Source organism: Pezoporus occidentalis, unplaced genomic scaffold (assembly GCF_034315485.1).
Source record: "Pezoporus occidentalis ecotype Australia unplaced genomic scaffold, CSIRO_AGI_Poc_V1 ctg167, whole genome shotgun sequence".
Classification (NCBI taxonomy): domain Eukaryota; kingdom Metazoa; phylum Chordata; class Aves; order Psittaciformes; family Psittacidae; genus Pezoporus; species Pezoporus occidentalis.
Window position 1 is genome coordinate 1359456 of NW_026913499.1, and position 18589 is coordinate 1378044.

The 18589-nt window shown below is 38.5% G+C and overlaps 1 long non-coding RNA gene across 4 annotated transcripts; it reads right to left on the reverse strand.

The window, feature by feature from the left end:
- Positions 1–318: 318 nt before the first annotated feature.
- LOC134160974 (uncharacterized) lies at positions 319–18578 on the reverse strand. 4 transcript variants are annotated; one of them, XR_009963765.1, is made up of 4 exons: positions 18412–18578; positions 7821–7987; positions 3238–3308; positions 319–428 (listed from the first exon to the last, which is right to left on the reverse strand). It is a non-coding gene; the product is annotated as an uncharacterized LOC134160974 (long non-coding RNA). The 4 variants fall into 4 exon arrangements; XR_009963764.1 differs by lacking the exon at positions 3238–3308; XR_009963767.1 differs by lacking the exons at positions 319–428; positions 3238–3308 and adding an exon at positions 1923–1991.
- Positions 18579–18589: the final 11 nt, after the last annotated feature.

Sequence of the window (18589 nt, forward strand, 5' to 3'; positions counted from 1 at the left end):
ACCTGGGGGCTTTCAAGCAGCTGGCCACAGCATTCTGTAACATTTAAAGTCCTGTCACACTTGCAATGTGGTCTACCTTAAAGTATGCTGGATTCCTCATTAGATTACCACAGTAGCACGGCAAAATTAGTGCAAATAGGGGTTTTTGGTCTGTGGGGGATTTTTATTTAACTAGTGCAATCAGAAGATACTACTGAGCTTCTGGAAAGATTAAGTGGGCTTTTCTAGACCTGAAAAACTGTCAGGCATCTTTCACCCACATTCCATAAATTCCTCATTCTCTGGTAAAATCCCCACCTTCCTCTGGTTCAGCCTCTAGTCATTCTCCTTTGTTTGTACTGACTTTCTTTTCTTCATTTTCCCTCCCAGAGAGTTTCTAACACAGGCAGATTTCCTTTCCTTAACTTCCATTTTTATAGGGTCATTTCCTGGAATTCAAAACATCATTTCCTAAATTAAGACCAGTATTTCAACAATATTCAGTATGATATGAGAGGCTTCATAGTCTGTAAGTCCATATACCAAAATGCAAACATCCTTATATATCAGCTTTTTCTGTTGTGTTTTATTGGGTATTTTGGTGGTGGTGGTGGTAGTGGCATTTTCTCCTAACAGTAGGTTTCTGTTAATATTAACCTAATGGAAACAACTGAATCTAAAGAAAATTAAAGTCCCTTTTTTTTATAATGGAAAGAATATTGTTATTTTGTTGAAAGCTACCATTCTGCCCTCACCTACCATGAGAGAACAGTTTGCACACTTTGGTTATGCAGACATACTCAAGGTCTTAAGATTAAATAATACTGTCCGTACTCTAATACAGCAACTTGAGCATTTTTGCTCTTAGCACATTTTCCTGCTGTTCTAAGCCGCAAAATGCAGAAGTCTAGCATACGTATTTGTGTGGAAGGTATAATTGTAGTCAGTGGGTGTATTCCATGATTCACTTCTGGGTGCATGACTTTCAATTTTTGCCCTACCCTGGATTTATTTCATGAGAACACTATTTTGTTACTCATCAACACTTTCTGATTAGGTACTGTTTTTTTTTTCCTTTTAAAAATCACTTTTACAATATAAGTATTATGTTCCTCATAAATAGAGGGTCCCACAATCATAGGTTAGGGTTGGAAAGGACCTTAAGATCATGTAGTTCTAACCCCCCTGCCATGGGCACGGACACCTTACACTAAATCATATCACCCAAGGCCTTGTCCAACCTGGCCTTGAACACTGTCAGGGATGGAGCATTCACAACCTCCCTGGGCAACCTATTCCAGTGCCTCATCACCCTAACAGGAAAGAAATCACCTCCTTATATCCAATCTAAACTTCTCCTGTTTAAGTTTTAACCTGTTACCCCTTGTCCTATCACTGCAGTCCCTAATGAAGAGTCCCTCCCCAGCATCCCTATAGGCCCCCTTCAGATACTGGAAGGCTGCTATGAGGTCTCCACGCAGCCTTCTCTTCTCCAGGATGAACAGCCCCAACTTCCTCAGCCTGTCTTCATACAGGAGGTGCTCCAGTCCCCTGATCATCCTCGTAGTCCTTCTCTGGACTTGTTCCAACAGTTCCATGTCCTTTTTATGTTGAGGACACCAGAACTGCACACAATACTCCAGGTGAGGTCTCACAAGAGCAGAGTAGAGGGGCAGGATCACCTCCTTCAACCTGCTGGTCACGCTCCTTTTGATGCAGCTCAGGATACGGTTGGCTTTCTGGGCTGCGAGCGCACACTGCCTGCTCATGTTCATTTTCTCATCAACCAACACCCCCAAGTCTTTCTCTGCAGGGCTGCTCTGAATCTCTTCTCTGCCCAACCTGTAGCTGTGCCTGGGATTGCTCTGACCCAGGTGTAGGACCTTGCACTTGGCATGGTTAAACTTCATAAGGTTGTCATCGGCCCACCTCACAAGTGTGTCGATGGAGGGAGGGAAGTCACCAGTGCATTCTGCAAAACTTGGTACCGTTTTGCAGATTGATATGGCAACCTAAAGACCAAGAAAGTGACAAATCAGCCAGCAAGGAGATCTTAGATATTTAATACAAGGGCCAACAAAAGAGCTTTACAAGAGCCTTAGAGGATTTGGTCATGATGACAGGTAAAATTCAGACAGACAAATGCAAACCTACAGAGACAGATATCTTGAAACTGAGTACTGAATGATAAGCACTGAATTGGCCTTTACTATTCATAAGAAAGATGTGAGGATTAATAGGAATAATTTTGTTAAAGCATCAGTTCAGCACGTAACAGCAGTCAGAAAAACCAAAACTACATGGTACAGAATAGTAAGAAAGGTCTAGAGAACAATACTGTGTAAACTGACAGTTCACATCTAGGAATGCACCTTGTATTTGGCGTTTCCCATCACTCACTTCCCTTGTCTGAGGGATAGATACTGAAATTAAGGTTTAGAAAAGGACTTTACAGATATTCAGAGGTACGAAAGAACTTCCATCCAAGACATAATTACATAAACTCTTCAGTCTGAAAACGAGATGACTGAGGAACAGATACAATAGATGTACTGTACCTTGAGTGGCTCAGAGATGCTATACAGCTATTGATAGTTCATTCTTTCTTCCAATAAAACTTGTAATATCCTTTATAGTAAGTACTTACCAAAAAGGAGTGCAAGCTTCCACTGAATGTAGTATGTTATTTTTTATTTACATTGAGAATTTAATCAGGATACATATACCAAAATCTCCTTTGGAAAAGATACTGTGCTTTGTGAGCTCACTAAATAAGTATTTTTTTTTTTCCTGGAATGAAGCATAAATATTCTAGTCCAGTCACTTCCCTAAGCTTTTTTAGAATGCTGAAATATGTAAGAGTAATAGGTAGCCTTTGTGAATGTAATTCCCATCCTCTCGGCTCTTGATGCTGTTAATCAGATCTGAGGCAAATGACATTTTAGTAAGATTTCTGAACTTAAAGTTTTGTACATTTAAAGTTCACTAGACTGTACAAACAGTCCCCAGACAAAATGCTCTCAGGTATCCTACAAGGGTTTGTCTTAGTACTTTTCCTTATAAAATCTAGTTAGTTCAAGCTGATTAAATAAAGTTGGGTTTAAGTTCTGTTAAAAATCACAAACAATTAGGACATTTATTTTTACACATTCTGGGCAATTTATCTGGGGATGTCATAATGGAAAAATCTTAAATTTTCCAGGCTGTGTTAAAAGAAACCCAAAAAAGTAGCATCTGTATTATTGTTATTTGACTTACTTGATAAAACACCAAGAAATTACAGTTTTATCATCTTGTTTATACTGCATATGTCCCAGTACAACAGATGCCTAGGAAAGTAACTAGAGTAAAAGTAAAAATAACTAATTAAAACAACTGAAGCACAAATTATTAATACTAAGGTATTCAATTTTTTGGTCTATTTTAAATTATATCACGAAGATCTTTTCATATTCACTCATGGTTTATATTTCAATTATACAGAAAGCAAGTGTGGCATGTTGGATTCCTGCCCCCAGTTTAAAAACAGGCGCTTCGCTCTATAACATCTCACATCCATTCCTTAGAAGCATGAACCAACCTTTTCCATCACTTGCAAATAATAAATAATTCAATAAAACAAGATTGGATTAAAGCAGGAGACTGAAATCCCTCTACTCCCAGGCACACTAAACCCCTAAGAAACAGGCATTCTGCATACTAATTCAGAGATGGTATCACAAGCATTTCAAAGAGCTGCTTGAATGTACCATATGCCTGGGCTCTCCACAACAATACCTCCCAGAGTGACCGCATTAATTAAACCCTGTACTAGAGCACAACCTGTGGGCACTTCTCCATGAATCTGTTCCGAAGTTCCACACAGATTTCATTAACGGATAAATACATCCCAAAGGGAAAGTGTCCAAAATATTTTAATACACTGTATTTAAAGTTCCCTTTGTAGCCAAAACAGCCTCATGTGATGTCCAAATTTCCACTTAGAGTGAGCTCCCAGTGTACGCACAAGTACTGAGAATGGACTCAAGAGTCCAAATAGCACCAAATGCATCATTCCCTCAAGTGTCAAGTGTCAGCACCAGTGAATCTGAAAATAAAAAGTCCCTCAAAAGAATGTGTCTCATCAAGAGGAAGAGGTTCTAGGGGGGCTAGAGGGCTTTTCTTTACACTATTAACTATTTTAAATAGCTCAAGATACATGTTATGCATCATTATTCTAAACTAAGTAATCCCAGTTCTTTAATGTTATAACAGATGAAGAGCAAGACATTTATGAAGACGTCACTTAAAGAATAAAAAGTACTCCCTGATTTTTTTTTAATCTTTTTTTAAAGCATGCTACAATACTTATAATTGGAGTTAAGAAAACATCCACTGCTTGGGTGAAAAGGAGGGGCAATGTCTTTCCATTCAGAAGGCATGGGAGTCAAAGCAAGGGGACTGGCATCTGTGTCTGCTCCACCTGGTGCTATGAAACAAACTATTTTTCTGCTTCTTTAATGTTTTGGGAATTTGAAGCCACTCAGCAGATCTGTAGGTAGGTTGTCAACAGCAGCTCCAACCCAAACCACACTTAATGAATAGTTCTTTGATTGAAGGAATTGGTGAGTCAGTGACTCCACTGGTTTCTGAATCACAGCTTTAAAGAAACCACAGGACAAAAATCCAGATAATCTAAAAACAAATAATGGTGGCTAACCATTAACTAGTCAATGCTGCTAACATTCATATGAAATGTCCTGATTAGTACAGATATTGCACAGAGTATACTTACTATGAGGCCTAGGTTTTTTTCATTTTGCTTAATCAAAAAAAAACCTGCTAAGCTTTCTGAAAGTAAATAATCAGTAAAAGAAGTCTTAGACTAAGATTTTCAGGCTTCCTGAGCATTCTCTTTGTTTTAAGAGCCATACCCTAAGGAAACACTGGTCAGTATTAGTCTCTGAAGAAATCTGTGGCAAAATTAGAAGTAAAAAATTAAATCAGCATTCTTAAAGCATATTACTGAGTGCTTAAAAAAAAAAGAACAAACCAACCAACCAAAAACCCAGCAGCCCTGTCCTGAAGCTCTGGCATTTAATGCCACTAGTCCATAGGGAAATAACTGCATGGGGCAAATCATGCAATAATTATGAACATAATTAATGTATGTGATTAAATGCTCAAATACTGTGTATAACATGTACTTTAAGAATCAATGGAATCTCTGATTTAATTTCACTGTAGCCTTAGCACAACTGTAAAAAATAGAGCAAATACAATTACCAACTTCTTTGTAGAAGACACAGAGTAGTTTTTTCCAATTAAAAGGACTGACTTTAATGTACAAGAATCATTTAAACCAATTTAAAAATCTCTGTAAAGTCTATGAGATTTACAGAACAAATATTTGATCAAAAGATTGCAAAGACAATCACAAATTTCCAGGGACTACAGTAAGCAGTAAACCAGAACCCAGATTCTTAGAGAATTCAGGTGTAGACTAACAGGATTAAATAAGTCTTGAAATAACTTAATTAGAGGTGCAGAATTAAGAATTAAAAATCTCTGCTTTCATGTAATCTAGTTTTCTTTCTGAAAGGATCTAAAATATTACGTTTAAAAGCTGCTTACCAGTTTGCCATGTAGATTTGTGTTCCAACTAATAAGGCTGTTTGGCAGCATATAAGATTGGTATTTATTTCAAAAACAAGGTAACACTCCCAAAACATGCACTTACTGAAATTAAACCATATTCCCTTCTCCCCTACCCCAGGGTCCCAGACGAAAGGATGGGAAAGGAAGAAAAGAAAATCCACAGAAGACACCAGAAATCATTAAATTCCAGCTTGCCGGATGACCAGTGTTCAAAGTGTATTACCACCTGCCCCTCAATAAACTCTCTTTCCAATCATATTGCTTATTAAGAGATTAAGACCTTACTAATTAATCAACAAGAATTATAAACGTAGCAGTTTATGCTCTGGTACACTGCATTTGCATTACAGGGTAGAAGAAGCACAGAGCTATAATCCATTAATGCGATAGAATGAAGGAAAAATTTACAACATAAGCCTTTTGAGTAAATGGATAATAAATTTCTCTCTCCACTTCTGAAGCTCCTACCAGCATTTCTCATTTTGAGAACAGAGAGTACTGTACTATAAAGGGTCTGGAAAACATGCAAGAGATCTGTTAGAAACTAGACTTTTTACCAGTCATCTTGTTAAAATCTATGCCAATACTAATCATTAGGTTAAACCTGAGTACTTCCTAAAATTACATTTGGTCCTTATTTGTCTCTGCATGGAGTCTTAAATTAGTCGAGTTGAATCCCTCACACAAAAATTATTAAAGGACATGGAAAGGCTATAACTGTATCTGCAAAAAGCCAACTCACTGCTGCCAGAGTAGAAGCCAAATTCAGGATGTCCCCACTACTGAGAGACTGCCAGCTGTGACTGTTGCCTTTGGAAGCCACTGGCAGCTGTTAGAAAAGAGAGGATCCTTCCAGTTCCTGTACTTTCTGCTAGCAGCAGGCTTGGTGGCTATGCGGCATTCAGGTCTTAAAGGCCTCATTTATGTCAACCTGAACCAGTGCTCTAAGTGTCTGTTGTTGTTGGGCTCTAGCCCAATAGATTTTTAAATTTCTTAAACATCACTCCCTGTGTACAGAGCATTTGATTACAGTCTTAATAGTTGAATTAAAAAAAATACACCTTCTTATATACAGTGCATATTTTCTTCCACTGACTTATATTGCAGGTCTTCAGTATTAGTTTAGCAGACCTTTGGCATACTTGACATTAATTTCACTAGCACAGATTTTTGTCATGTGGTATAAAAGACGTTGTACATGACGCCTGTTACAACCCAGGACACATGACTGCTAAGCAAAATAGAGGATAGAAGAATGGTAAATTAGTTTACAAAAATAAAACTTACACTTTCAGCTAAAATCTTTTCCAAAAGGATTGTGACGCAATACAAATAACTGGTCACCAGGCAGGCCATTTATCCATGACTTTTTTTAACACTAAAGTACAGCAGATGGCTTTAATTTCAAAAGGCAAAATGTTTTTTACTTTTTCTTATCTCTAAACTAGGTGCTTCAATTTCACTCTTCCTTCCCTAGATGACTTTCTTCCCTGTTTACTTCTCTTATGCATAGAAAAGAATGAGTGAAAAGACTGTTAACATTTGCTACAATTAATGCTTTTCCTCCCCCTTCATTTTCCTTTTCATGAACTCTAAAACCCATAAACCCAGGAAGCTGGAAAAGTAGGGCTAAAGTCTCCTGCCAGTTCCTCCCTACTAAACAATGTATAGCTATTTCCAACAGCCCAAAGCTTTTTCTATCACCTGGCAGGCTTTGGTTTTCATTAGCTCTTGAAAATAAAACAGTGGTAAAGAAGAAATCTGGATCTGGTCTTAGCATGACTGTATTTCTGTCTCATTAGTCATAATACAGTGTTCGTGGTGGTTGCACTAGTACGGACAACACCTAACTCAGGGTAAAACGTATGAACAGAAAGTTATCATGCTGAAACTTGCAATGGCAGAACGATTACATACTGGACAAATGGTTTGCATCACATTGTACTGTTAGCCTCAGAAATGATTCACTGTGTCATTTAATGATCATTTGAAGTACTGTTCTACCCCTTTAATGCTTTAGCAAACAAGTTTCTAAACATTTATTTGTAAAAATGAACTAAAGTAGCCTCCTAAGTAATAGAGCTTCTTTTTTAAAAATGCATTTGATATAGCTAAACATGCCATATTAAGTCATTACAGAACCACTATACTATGAAAATTTTAAGGAGTTAAAACACCTATGTAATATTTAAGTGAAAACACACCTTAAAATTCTAGTAATTCCATTGCTAATTTATGTTTCTTGTCCATCAATGAAAGGAATTAGAACTAATCTGATCATATATTTAAAGTAAATTCATCCTCTCACTTGGATATTCACTCATGGCAGAGATGCACTGTCCTTCCAGTCAAATTCTCCTTAACAGTCATCCTACAGAGACAAAAAAAGCACAGATTAAAAAATGACAAGTAACAGGACTGAAAAGCAGGTCTCAGTATTATTTATACCTGTCTTCCGGCATAAAGTCCCTAGTCTGTGAGGAAGCAAAAGACTTTGGGACATATCCCTATCTTGGAATACCAAGGTCAGAAAACAGATTTTGTAAACAAGGAGGGGACCAAGTCTGTGTAAGTCTAAAACTGAACTTACCCTAAGCCTGAATAGTCTACCTCTCAATATTTACCATGTCTAACTTGGGCTCTTCTTACAGGTTCCTGAGGTAGCTTTTTTATTTACGTAAGTCTGAGAAACCCAGTTCAGACAAACTGACTGAGTTCCTAATTCAATTCCAGCTAAATCAGCCCTTGCTGGTACCAGCACGTCAATTAAAACACATCCCTTCAAATCCAAACCTAGGAAGCAAAAATTACTCATCCAGAAACAGCTGCCACTCAAAATCTTCATGTAAGTCCAGGCAAACTCCCGCCTACCTAAAATGAGATGGAGAGACATTGTCAGAACATGGCTTGGCTTTTCTGATCATTCAGAGGATGGCACTGTACCACACACTGGATACTGTATGGAATTTTCTCATAAATGTTCTTATAAAGCTCTGTAAGGTAGTATACTATTAAATATGAAAATATAAAATTAAAGTACTTTTGTCTTAAGGGATCCGTTTAAAGCCCGGTATGTGTAATTAAGTTTTACAGCATAAGACAGAAAATGTTTTGTTTTCTCTTTTAAGCTAGACAAACCAGCAAATACAGTCAAGGTGTGATAAAACTGAGGACTTCAAAGCACTAAGTGAAAATACTAATAAACACTAATTATATGAGGCTGACATTTTCAAGATAACCAAAAGTTAAAAAAACATAAATCCTTTAACTCTCTCTTGAGCTTCTGCTTCTGTTAATCGCTTGCAGAATTCATCAATTAGTAGTTACAAACACTAAGCAGACAAATCTCCACTTCTCATGACATGGTAACATGGTAACACTGCCCATCTGTGGTTTAATTGCACACTTAGGACCACAGACAATTGAAGTTAAACCAACAGATCTGTCCTGCTGAAATTCAGTTAGTTTCCTTAACTGTCTGCTGTGAGAACATGCAGACAATGCATTAGCTCAGCTTGATAAAACACAATAGCTATTAAAAAAGAAAGCAAGCCTCAAAACTTCAACATACCTCTCACTACCAGCCTTGAATGACTGCTCCCTATGCTTTCTATTAGAAAGATTCAAAGATGCCAGTAACTTTACAGCTGGTGACTGCAATAACAGAGGGTAACAAGACAGAAATAATGAATGCCTCCTTGTTGAGCGTTTTGTTTGTGCTGTTCCAAGAGAGATCTGCCAAGAACTTTCCATGCAAACCTTATTTTTCTGGGATTTGTAACTTGGCTGCAAAAACTCCAACATGATAATGCCCAGTTCAAAAGAATTCAGGTTACAAGTTTTAAAATTTTCACTATTAATACATTAAATTTAGAGTAAACATTAAAAAAATAGCACTTCATGTATTTTTTAGTTGCTTTATGGAAAAACCACTCTGGTTAGCAAGTTTGCACCCCAGATCATTATATGTTTTCTAACCCCTTGGTATTAAATAAGTCTGAAGAACTTTAGCATGAAAGCAGACTTGTGTGTGTATGGTCAGATCTCCACTAACGTGCATTTCTTTTTAAGGAGGACTTTGTGAAACACACATGAATCACTCATGGGATTCTATCTGCTAAACAATTCAGTGGATTAAATCTGTGCTAATTCTTAATACAATTCAGCTGACCTAAGTATAAGGCCAGGTTGTGAAAAAATTGGCTAACACACCATTGTTACAAAACATAATCCTAGATTTTCCATGTTAAATTATGTCAGGTTGTTTTTATTTTGTTTTTAACCAAATGCTTCAAAGGTTTGAGCTATTCAAAAGTCCAGTTTCAGAGTTCCCGTTTTCTTTTCTTGCACATGACCCATTAGGACAAGGTAATTTTGTTCAGTTCCTTGCCAAAGCAATATTGTTTCCTGTGGCAACCAGCAAGATATGTAGAAATTAGATTTCAGGCACAACACAGATTGTAGCCCAAGCTAAGGAAGTTCTCTTTCAAGCAACAGCTAAGTGTCAAGAAGCAAGAAGACTATGATAGTTGCCTGAGCTGTGAAAAAGTGGTGGCTTAGGTTTATACCTAAAAGGAGGAAACCTCCCAGCAATTCAAAACTAAGAGAGACAATAAAAACCTATCAAAAAATTATAAAACCTTTCTGAATATATCTAGTAAGATCATTTCAAAGGAACAGAGTCAGCAAATACCATGAGACAGAGCAGCTTAGAAGTGTTTCTGCTCATTTTCCTGACTAACTTGAGTTTTCCTTCAGGAAAATTTGTCCAGAGCACATTATCCTCCCAAATATCTCTACCTACCTTACAGTTCAACACAAATAGTAAACAAGTAATCCTATGGAACAACAGTTCCTCTGAGAAGATTTGTAATTCAGCAAAACATGCTAAGTATATCAGGACTTTAGCGTTCTTGAGTTTTTACAAACTGAAGTAAGGCATCATACTCAGATTCTCATTCTGCTCAGCTCCAGAGTAAAGTAAAGCTGCAGGGAAACAGCTCCCCTTGACATTACCGATGTAAATACTTGAAAAATAGAGTATTACTGCACTATACAACCTGAACAAAGAAATAACATGGCTAGCCAGACAACAGACATGTAAGAACAAAGAGCTCCTACCAGATCAGTGGAACATAGAGCAAAAAAAGACAAGGTAGAGAAAAGGCTCCTGCATTACTGACGCTGTCTGCTCTGCAAGAAGCCACAAAGGTAGTCAATGGTTACAAGAGGGTGTTGGCCCTGGGAAGCATGACATGTCTTCCTTTAATGATTAAAGAGCCAGCAGAAGCACAGACACAGAACATCTCCATGCAGATGGCTCTTAATCTTCTGTTGATACACAGGAAGCCTGCTCTCTAGCAGCAGCGACGATGTTTCTGTGGGACATGGCTCTCTTAAATAATGAAATCAAGAGCAATGAAGTAATACCAAAGCCTTTTTTGTTACTGCTTGCCTGGTCTTACAATATCTAAAACTTTATCATTTTGACTATGAACTAAAATGGGTCATCACTTTGTTCTGCATTTCTAAAATGATATCCTGGGCTCTGACTAGAATTTCTATGACCTACTACAACATAAACAGCATTTATAATTCTTATTTTCTCATCTGCTTCTAATGAAATATTTTGCCTCCAGCTCATCTCTTTCCTCACAGAAGTCAAATAGTATTCCTAATTATACCAGTACAACACCATTTAAGATGGTGGTAAAAGAGAAAAAACATGGCAGCATGCCCTCTACCTTCAATCCACTTGTTTCCCCATCTCTTCTGACCAGGACTTACTTCTTTTCCCCCTCTTTCAAGAGCATATCAGCTGGGGCAAAGACTCTCAAGTATCCAATTTCAGCAGTTACTCTATGCTTAGCAAAATACTCAGCTGAACAGACTGAACCCTCATCAACAAAATCTGTTCTGTTCCCCCACATTCTCCAATCAGGCAATTGGTTCCTTTCTGTTAAGAACAAAAAGGTAAGAAAGTTTGACACAGAGACTTGCCAGACCAGAGGGAAACAGTGCCTGCTAACTAACTCTTCCCTCGCTAATTCTTCCCTCATTTAGTAAATTATAATCTGTAAGGACTGTACTGTGGCTGTTAAAACAGACCCTGGATTATGGGGGATTATGAAGCACTGTGCAGAAATGGGATTCTCTTGTGCATTTTGCCTGTCTCAGACTGCTTCCAGAGCAGCAGCCATCACAAGGGCTCAGACATTCCCTGAACAGCAAGTTTCAGCCTGCTTGTCCCCTTCCTTCATCTGTATCCAACTACACTGGCTAATACAATGACAGGGTTCTCTTTCTGACACCCATGATGATGATGAACACTCCTATTGCCAACAAGTGGGACCATGACTGCTCCCCACCCAAGTGAGACAGCTGAGATAACAACCTGTGCTTTAGCAGAGCCATGTATATTATAAAGCAAGAATACCATATGAGGACAGAATAACCAGAGAGATGTATAAACCTTTTGTATGTAATTTATCTTTTGAGACTTTCTAGAAGAAAGAAATCATGCAGATTTTTTCTTCAAATACAGATATTCTGCATAACACCCCTAATCCAGAAACACAGTTACATACACACTTAAATTTAATCACGTCTGTAGTGCCAGAGATTTCAAATGGGAACCACACATCTGATTAAACTAAAGCTTAAAAAAAAATCCTTGTTAGAGCCAAGTTTTCATTACTAAATATATATCTATATATACACATTTAGTTTAAGGCAACTATTAAAATAATTGTTCTTTCCATGTTTCTAATATATATTGAAATAGGAGAGTATTTAAATCAAATGCTCTACGTGAGGCTTAGACATCCTATACATTTTTGTATATTTCACATGCTTCCAAATGAACTCTACAGCATACATCTTGTAAAGCTACTCAGAAAATTTTATAAATAAAAAAAGCTACGCCAAAAAAGAATTAAATTTAACAGTTCTATGCATTCAGGTTGTGATGACCTTACCATGCATGCATAATCAAAATCTCCAAAGCCATAAAGGGTCACTGTGTATAAATGGTTACAATAAACATCTTTGCTGCACTTGCCACAGACACATTTTAAACAGTGTACCAGCTATTTACACCTGCTCCCTAAAGTAGTCACCAAAAATTCATCCATAACATGCAATTTCTCCGGAAGGGAAACTGCCAAAAGAAAAAACAAAAACCAACCAAACAAAAATAAATCAGTGAAAAATCAGATCATGAAGATACATAGGAAAAAAAAAAACAACCAAACCTTCATCAGATAGTCTCCTACGTTGTTCCATTGCTTTTCTCTCCTCAGCCATCTTCACAACCAGCCCTTGCAAACAACAACTTTATTGCAATTAAATGGCACCAGAACATTACTGTTTGAACACAGAATTCTCTCCTGTTTAGTGCTGTTCTCATTCAGACACACATGGGCTTCAGTGAAAACTGAAAGCAGGGCCAAAAGATGGGGAACTGAAGTCTATTCATGCCCCACCGAGAAATCATGCATATGCTCAAAACAAATGAGCTTTTATGAACATTCAGATATTTCTTCACATGTAGAATCAGAATTAAAAAAAAAAAAAATACAAAACAGCCAGTCACTTCAATGGACCACAGTTCAACAGGAAAAAGTGCACTATTTAGTATTCACTCTCATTTAGACTTTTTCACTAACTCTCGCTAACTGATTTATTCTTAGGCCTGAATGCCAAATTGGAAAACTAGAGTCATGCCCATTTTTCTCTGAACTGATGTGCAAATAAAGCATTATCCAACAGCTACCATAATGATAATAAGATTACATTTGTTGTTGTTGCTCGAAGTGGTCTTTTGAATGTAAGTTTCTCCCCAGACATTTATTTTACAGCTCTATTTAAAGGTTATATTCATAAAATCACATTAAGGATTTTCATTAGAAAACACGTGAGGCACCAAGTGGCCATGAAAGAGACAGTACACAGATTTCACCTAATCAAAGAGGCTAAGATCTATTCCACATGTTTTAAAGTTTATAATAGAAAATACCAGTTATACCAGGGTATTCATGCTCTTCATAGAGAACCTGGCAACAGTGGAATGTCAAGGAGAAAGGACTGGAAATTAGTGAGCACTGCACAGCACACATGGGAAGAAAAGTAATCTAAAACCCCCTAGCATGAGCACAATTCCAGGAGATAGGCAGAACATGAGAGCAGCCAGTGTGAAAGCCAGGTTAAAAAAATTAAATATCAATTTACCCTCAGAAAAGATGATGCCCAAGTGACCAGAGAAAAAGACAAACAAACCAACAAGCCACAAGCGTCAGATGAGATGAAAGACACTGCCTCTCACAGACCACAGGAAAGGGACAGATCTGTTCCTTGGTTAGACCAAGTGGAATCAACAGGAGGAAGATGGAAATTCTTTTCCTCCCTTCACAGAGCCACATTAGGTCAAAGCCAAGTTCATGAAATTAAACCCATGGCATCCAAGTATTAAGAGAAGTGACTTAGGTACCACACTTAATTCTCATTGGTCAGCTTTTTGGTTGTCCAGATTTCAGCAGTAAATGAGCGGAAGTAGCTATTATTCCACTGTTTTCCATTTTTTACCTGTATAAAGGAAAAAAAAAAAAAATCACAGGCAATCCAATTAAACTGTCACACAAAGCTTTATTTTCCCTCTGACACATGACTACTGAAATCTGAAAAGTTCATAAGCTGTTTTCTCCACTTTTAAATGGCTCAGCACTTTCTGGTTACAAATTAATAGAAGAATTTAAGAGACGATAATTATGTAACTATTCTTGTACTTTTATTATCGTCCTGCAACAGGAAGAACATAACTCCCCTCTAAAATCATGCACTGAGAAAACTCCTAACTTGCAAAAAACCACATATATGCATTTCAGTAATAATGTCAAAAAAAGTTTAATAATTCAGAGACTCACTTGATAATAAATACTTTAAAAAATAATTTCTTCACTCTTGCAGTTCTACTGTTTTCACCATTACTCATAAGTTTAAGAGACTGGAATATCAGTAGTTCAAGTTCATAAGTGATCCTATGCTGTAATAGCCTTACAGAATCATTTCTAGATTACCTGTTCAACCTCACATACCCAGCACCAAACCTGCTAAAGCACATTTATGAAGGATAACACTGGGACATGACTGCTTCTAGGTCTGTATGTTGACAGACTGACAGTACCACATTAAGCTGTACATGCTGCCTCTTTGCCAGAGGTTACAGGCCACAGGGCACACCCCTCCCATCAGCCACTACCACATCTACTGTGACTGGTATCCTCTAAGCTAAGGCAAATAGATGGGATCATCTTAAACAGGCACATTTGATAGCAGCAATTAAAGATAATTATCCCCACAGTGTTATTCCTAGTCTTTTTTTCACCACCAAGCCTGAAGCATTACACAGGAGAATACTTGTTAACTGCTGTGTTTGTGGATTTGCCCTAATACAACCAACTGAAAGGGGAATGTTTTAATACCTTTTGTAGGTAGCATGATAAATTGTTCACTAAGGCCAAGTCTGGCTACAGACAGTGCCACAGCAAAGACAGTAATGGCATTTCTAATTTCAAACATTTTACCTTTATCATCAACTACTGTGAAGAATGAAGTTATGCATGAAATCTTACTCCAGTTTGAACACACACTGTAATCTAGCACTGGCCTGAATTTAGTCTAAGGGCATCTTCTGTACATGACCTCTTCAGAAGTCAAGTAAATCTTAACAGAAGTAGGAAAAAATCAAACCCAAACAAAACAAAAAACTATCTCCCAAGGTTATGACTATTAGCAACAACTGCCATCCACACTATTACTCATAGCTTCATGGTTGTATTTGTGGCCTACACTGACTACAGGCTTGGTACACCCACTGTGTAAATGGCTAGACACATGACAGTGAAGAATCAGGTTTATGATGTAATTACATGATAAAACTAGTCAAATGGGTTTCTAATTTGGGGTAGAGGGAGGGAGAGGAAAGGAAAGGAGAAAGAAGGTAAAAAAAAATATGTATGTGTGAGTTGCCTGTTTTAATCTGTAACACTTTGTCTTTCCACTTGGAATGAACTTCAAAGTATAAAACACTTAGCAGCAGAAAGATTGCGTACAGAAAAGGTTATCACTATTTAAAATATTTGAGGATAAACAGCAGCAGAAGTGGACGACTCCTCACTCAGTTTTGCTGTTTATCTACTCTGAAAAATTAGAGCAAATTTTAATAATTTGCCATGTTGACTGCTGGTATCTTTGATGATGCAATAAGCAACATTGCATTTTAGCATGTCTGCAGAAGCAGAAGATCTGGCACAAGAACTCCGGCAACTGGTGGCGATGTCTTCTTTTTCACTCACACATATTTGATTTTATATTCATACGTTCACTTCTAAGAGCACTGAACAAATTAAAAAATCCCACTTAGATTGCAGTTACCACAACACAGCTTCTTTAGATTTTGTTCTGTGACCGAACAGGTTTCATCGGCACAAAGGCTCTGCACCCACAAGAATTTCTGCACTTTAAATTAGACTGGCAGCAATGTTGTATGTACCTACCCATAGTTGTATCTATTGCCACTTTTGAGATGCATCCCCTAAAACAATATTCACTTTTAAAGTAACAAGAGGCTTGTGATTGCAAGAATTTAGGACATATCTGTATTTGCTTCAGGGAAGTGTCACTAGTGTCAGTGTCTGGTACAGTGCAGTTGTATATGTGATGTTTTGCAAGTGCACAGGAACAGATGACAAATACAGGAGTACATTAAATATATGCAATGGCTTCTTATTTGGATTATGACACGTTTCTGTAAGAAAGCTGTTTCTGAAAGCTTCATGTTATTTCATAGGCACTAGTTTGTAATCTTTTGCCCTAAAGGTAAAAGGATCCTATAGCCATCATACTTAAATGATCAGCTTATAGTCTTCCTAAACATGTTGTCCTGTAGGCTGATCTAATTTTTTGGTATTTTATCAGTCATATGAGAAATAAATGAGTTGGAATCTAGGACTTTTTTTTTTTTTTTCTAGCTCTAATCATGTGAGGTTTTAAAGCATAAGAATTCCAAGTGTTTGATGTTAAATATACAGGAAGAATTAAACTCATTTTCTAGTGGCAACTGTAAAAAGAAAGAAATTAAAATAATGTCTAATATAACTTATTTCAAAAGTATATATAAAAATAATTCAGGAAAATGTGCAAATGTAGGTTTTACTTTAGTTGTTGAAAACTAAGGATATACTCCTCCTGAACAGAGAACATTTTCTCAAGTCATACCTGTATGTAAATTTGGTATTATTCGTCCCATTTCTACTGTAGAGGATCTGGGAATGTCAGTCATAAGTGTGCTAAAGCAAGAATTTCTAAACTTTCCTTCTCCCCTCCCATTTGCTGAATACTGCCAGCAGCAGCTCCTAGTTTTGTAACTAGCTATGTACCACTTATGAGAGGTATGCATGACAGTTTGGGAATTCCATCCCAGAGAGCACACTGGGAAATACTCAGCAATAATCTCTTCAAATGCTGACCTCCATAACCCTTTAATTTTCTCATTCCTAGTAAATGTAGATTAATGTCAGTAAATCTGCAAAGTACACTATGACTTCATCATCACGGTATTTGTATAATTGTGCACATGAAGTGCTAGAAGCATACGCAGCCTTGTAGCAGTGGAAAATCTCTGTCTAGATCAATTCATAGTCCACTTTAAACACAAAGAAATAAGAGTTTGGATAAAATACTATTTGAAACCTTACAGTATAATGCTAAGACTGTGACTAAATATTCTTTTCCAGACTCAGTGGGGCTGAAAAAAAACCCAACCCAACATAAACCAAACCAAAATCCAACCCACCTCAGACTGCATCAGTGGGAAGACACAATTTACCATAAGACGGGGAGGTGAACCAACAGAAAAAGCCCATTCTACAGGCAAGTTAGCTGTACTGATGCAAGTCAGAAGTGGTCCTTCAGTGACCCAATACGTGTCCAGATCAGCTTCCTTAACTGTGTCACCACACAGCTTACTGGAGCACTCAGGCTGGCAGGGAAGGACGGCACATTTCTACATTACACCAACGTAATAAGTATTTGTTGCCAAAAAAGCACAAATTTACTACTCCCTGGCACTGCGGCTCCCACAGTTACACAGTGGCCATACAGAGCAGAGGCAGGGCCTCCCCATCAGGGTCACCACCCTGAGGCTGTCACCAAGACTGCCACACCCACAGACCCGCACCTCCAAGCCAACTCATCCCAACAAATGCAAGTCATTAATCACCCAGGTACTAGTTCCTACTGTGACTAATACTTATTTCCACACAGGCCGCTGTTAAAGTGATTTCACGCATTTCCAAAACCAGCCCAGGTACAGGTGAGTTGGGCAGCAGATGGTCTCTAGGGCTAATTGTTACCACTGCCTGCTATTACGGTTATTACGTGAGCAGGCCCTGAACCATTTTAAGGCTCTCTCATTTTTTCTACCCGAGCATTCGAGAAGTTATATATAGACGCAGTTTAAAAGAGGAGGGACCAATTCACCAAGAAGGACAAGCCCTCTGGCGCGGCCCGGCCCGCAGAGGTGGCCGCAGCCCCTCAGCCCCGCTCGTACCCAGCGCTGGGGCTGGTCCCGGTCCCGGTCCCGGTCCCGACCTTCCCTCAAGAGCACCACCAGAAGCCAACGGCCGCGCGCGGGAGAGCCCGCCTGGCCCCGCTGTGGGCAAGCGGCGGCGCCGGCAGCGGGCGAGCCCCGAACCCGACGGACACCGCCCTTCTCCCCACAGCCGGGGGCCCCCTTACCGGCGGGAAACACTCCGCCTCTCTCTCCGGCTGAGCTCAGCCCGCCCGAGCACCCCCAGACCTGACGCAATGCCCATCTTGCCCGAAACCAACACCCGGCACGGCGCCAAGAGCCCAACGCTGCGGTAGGGGCGCCATGTGACCACCGGGCGGCTGAGGGCGGCCCGCCCCGCTCCGC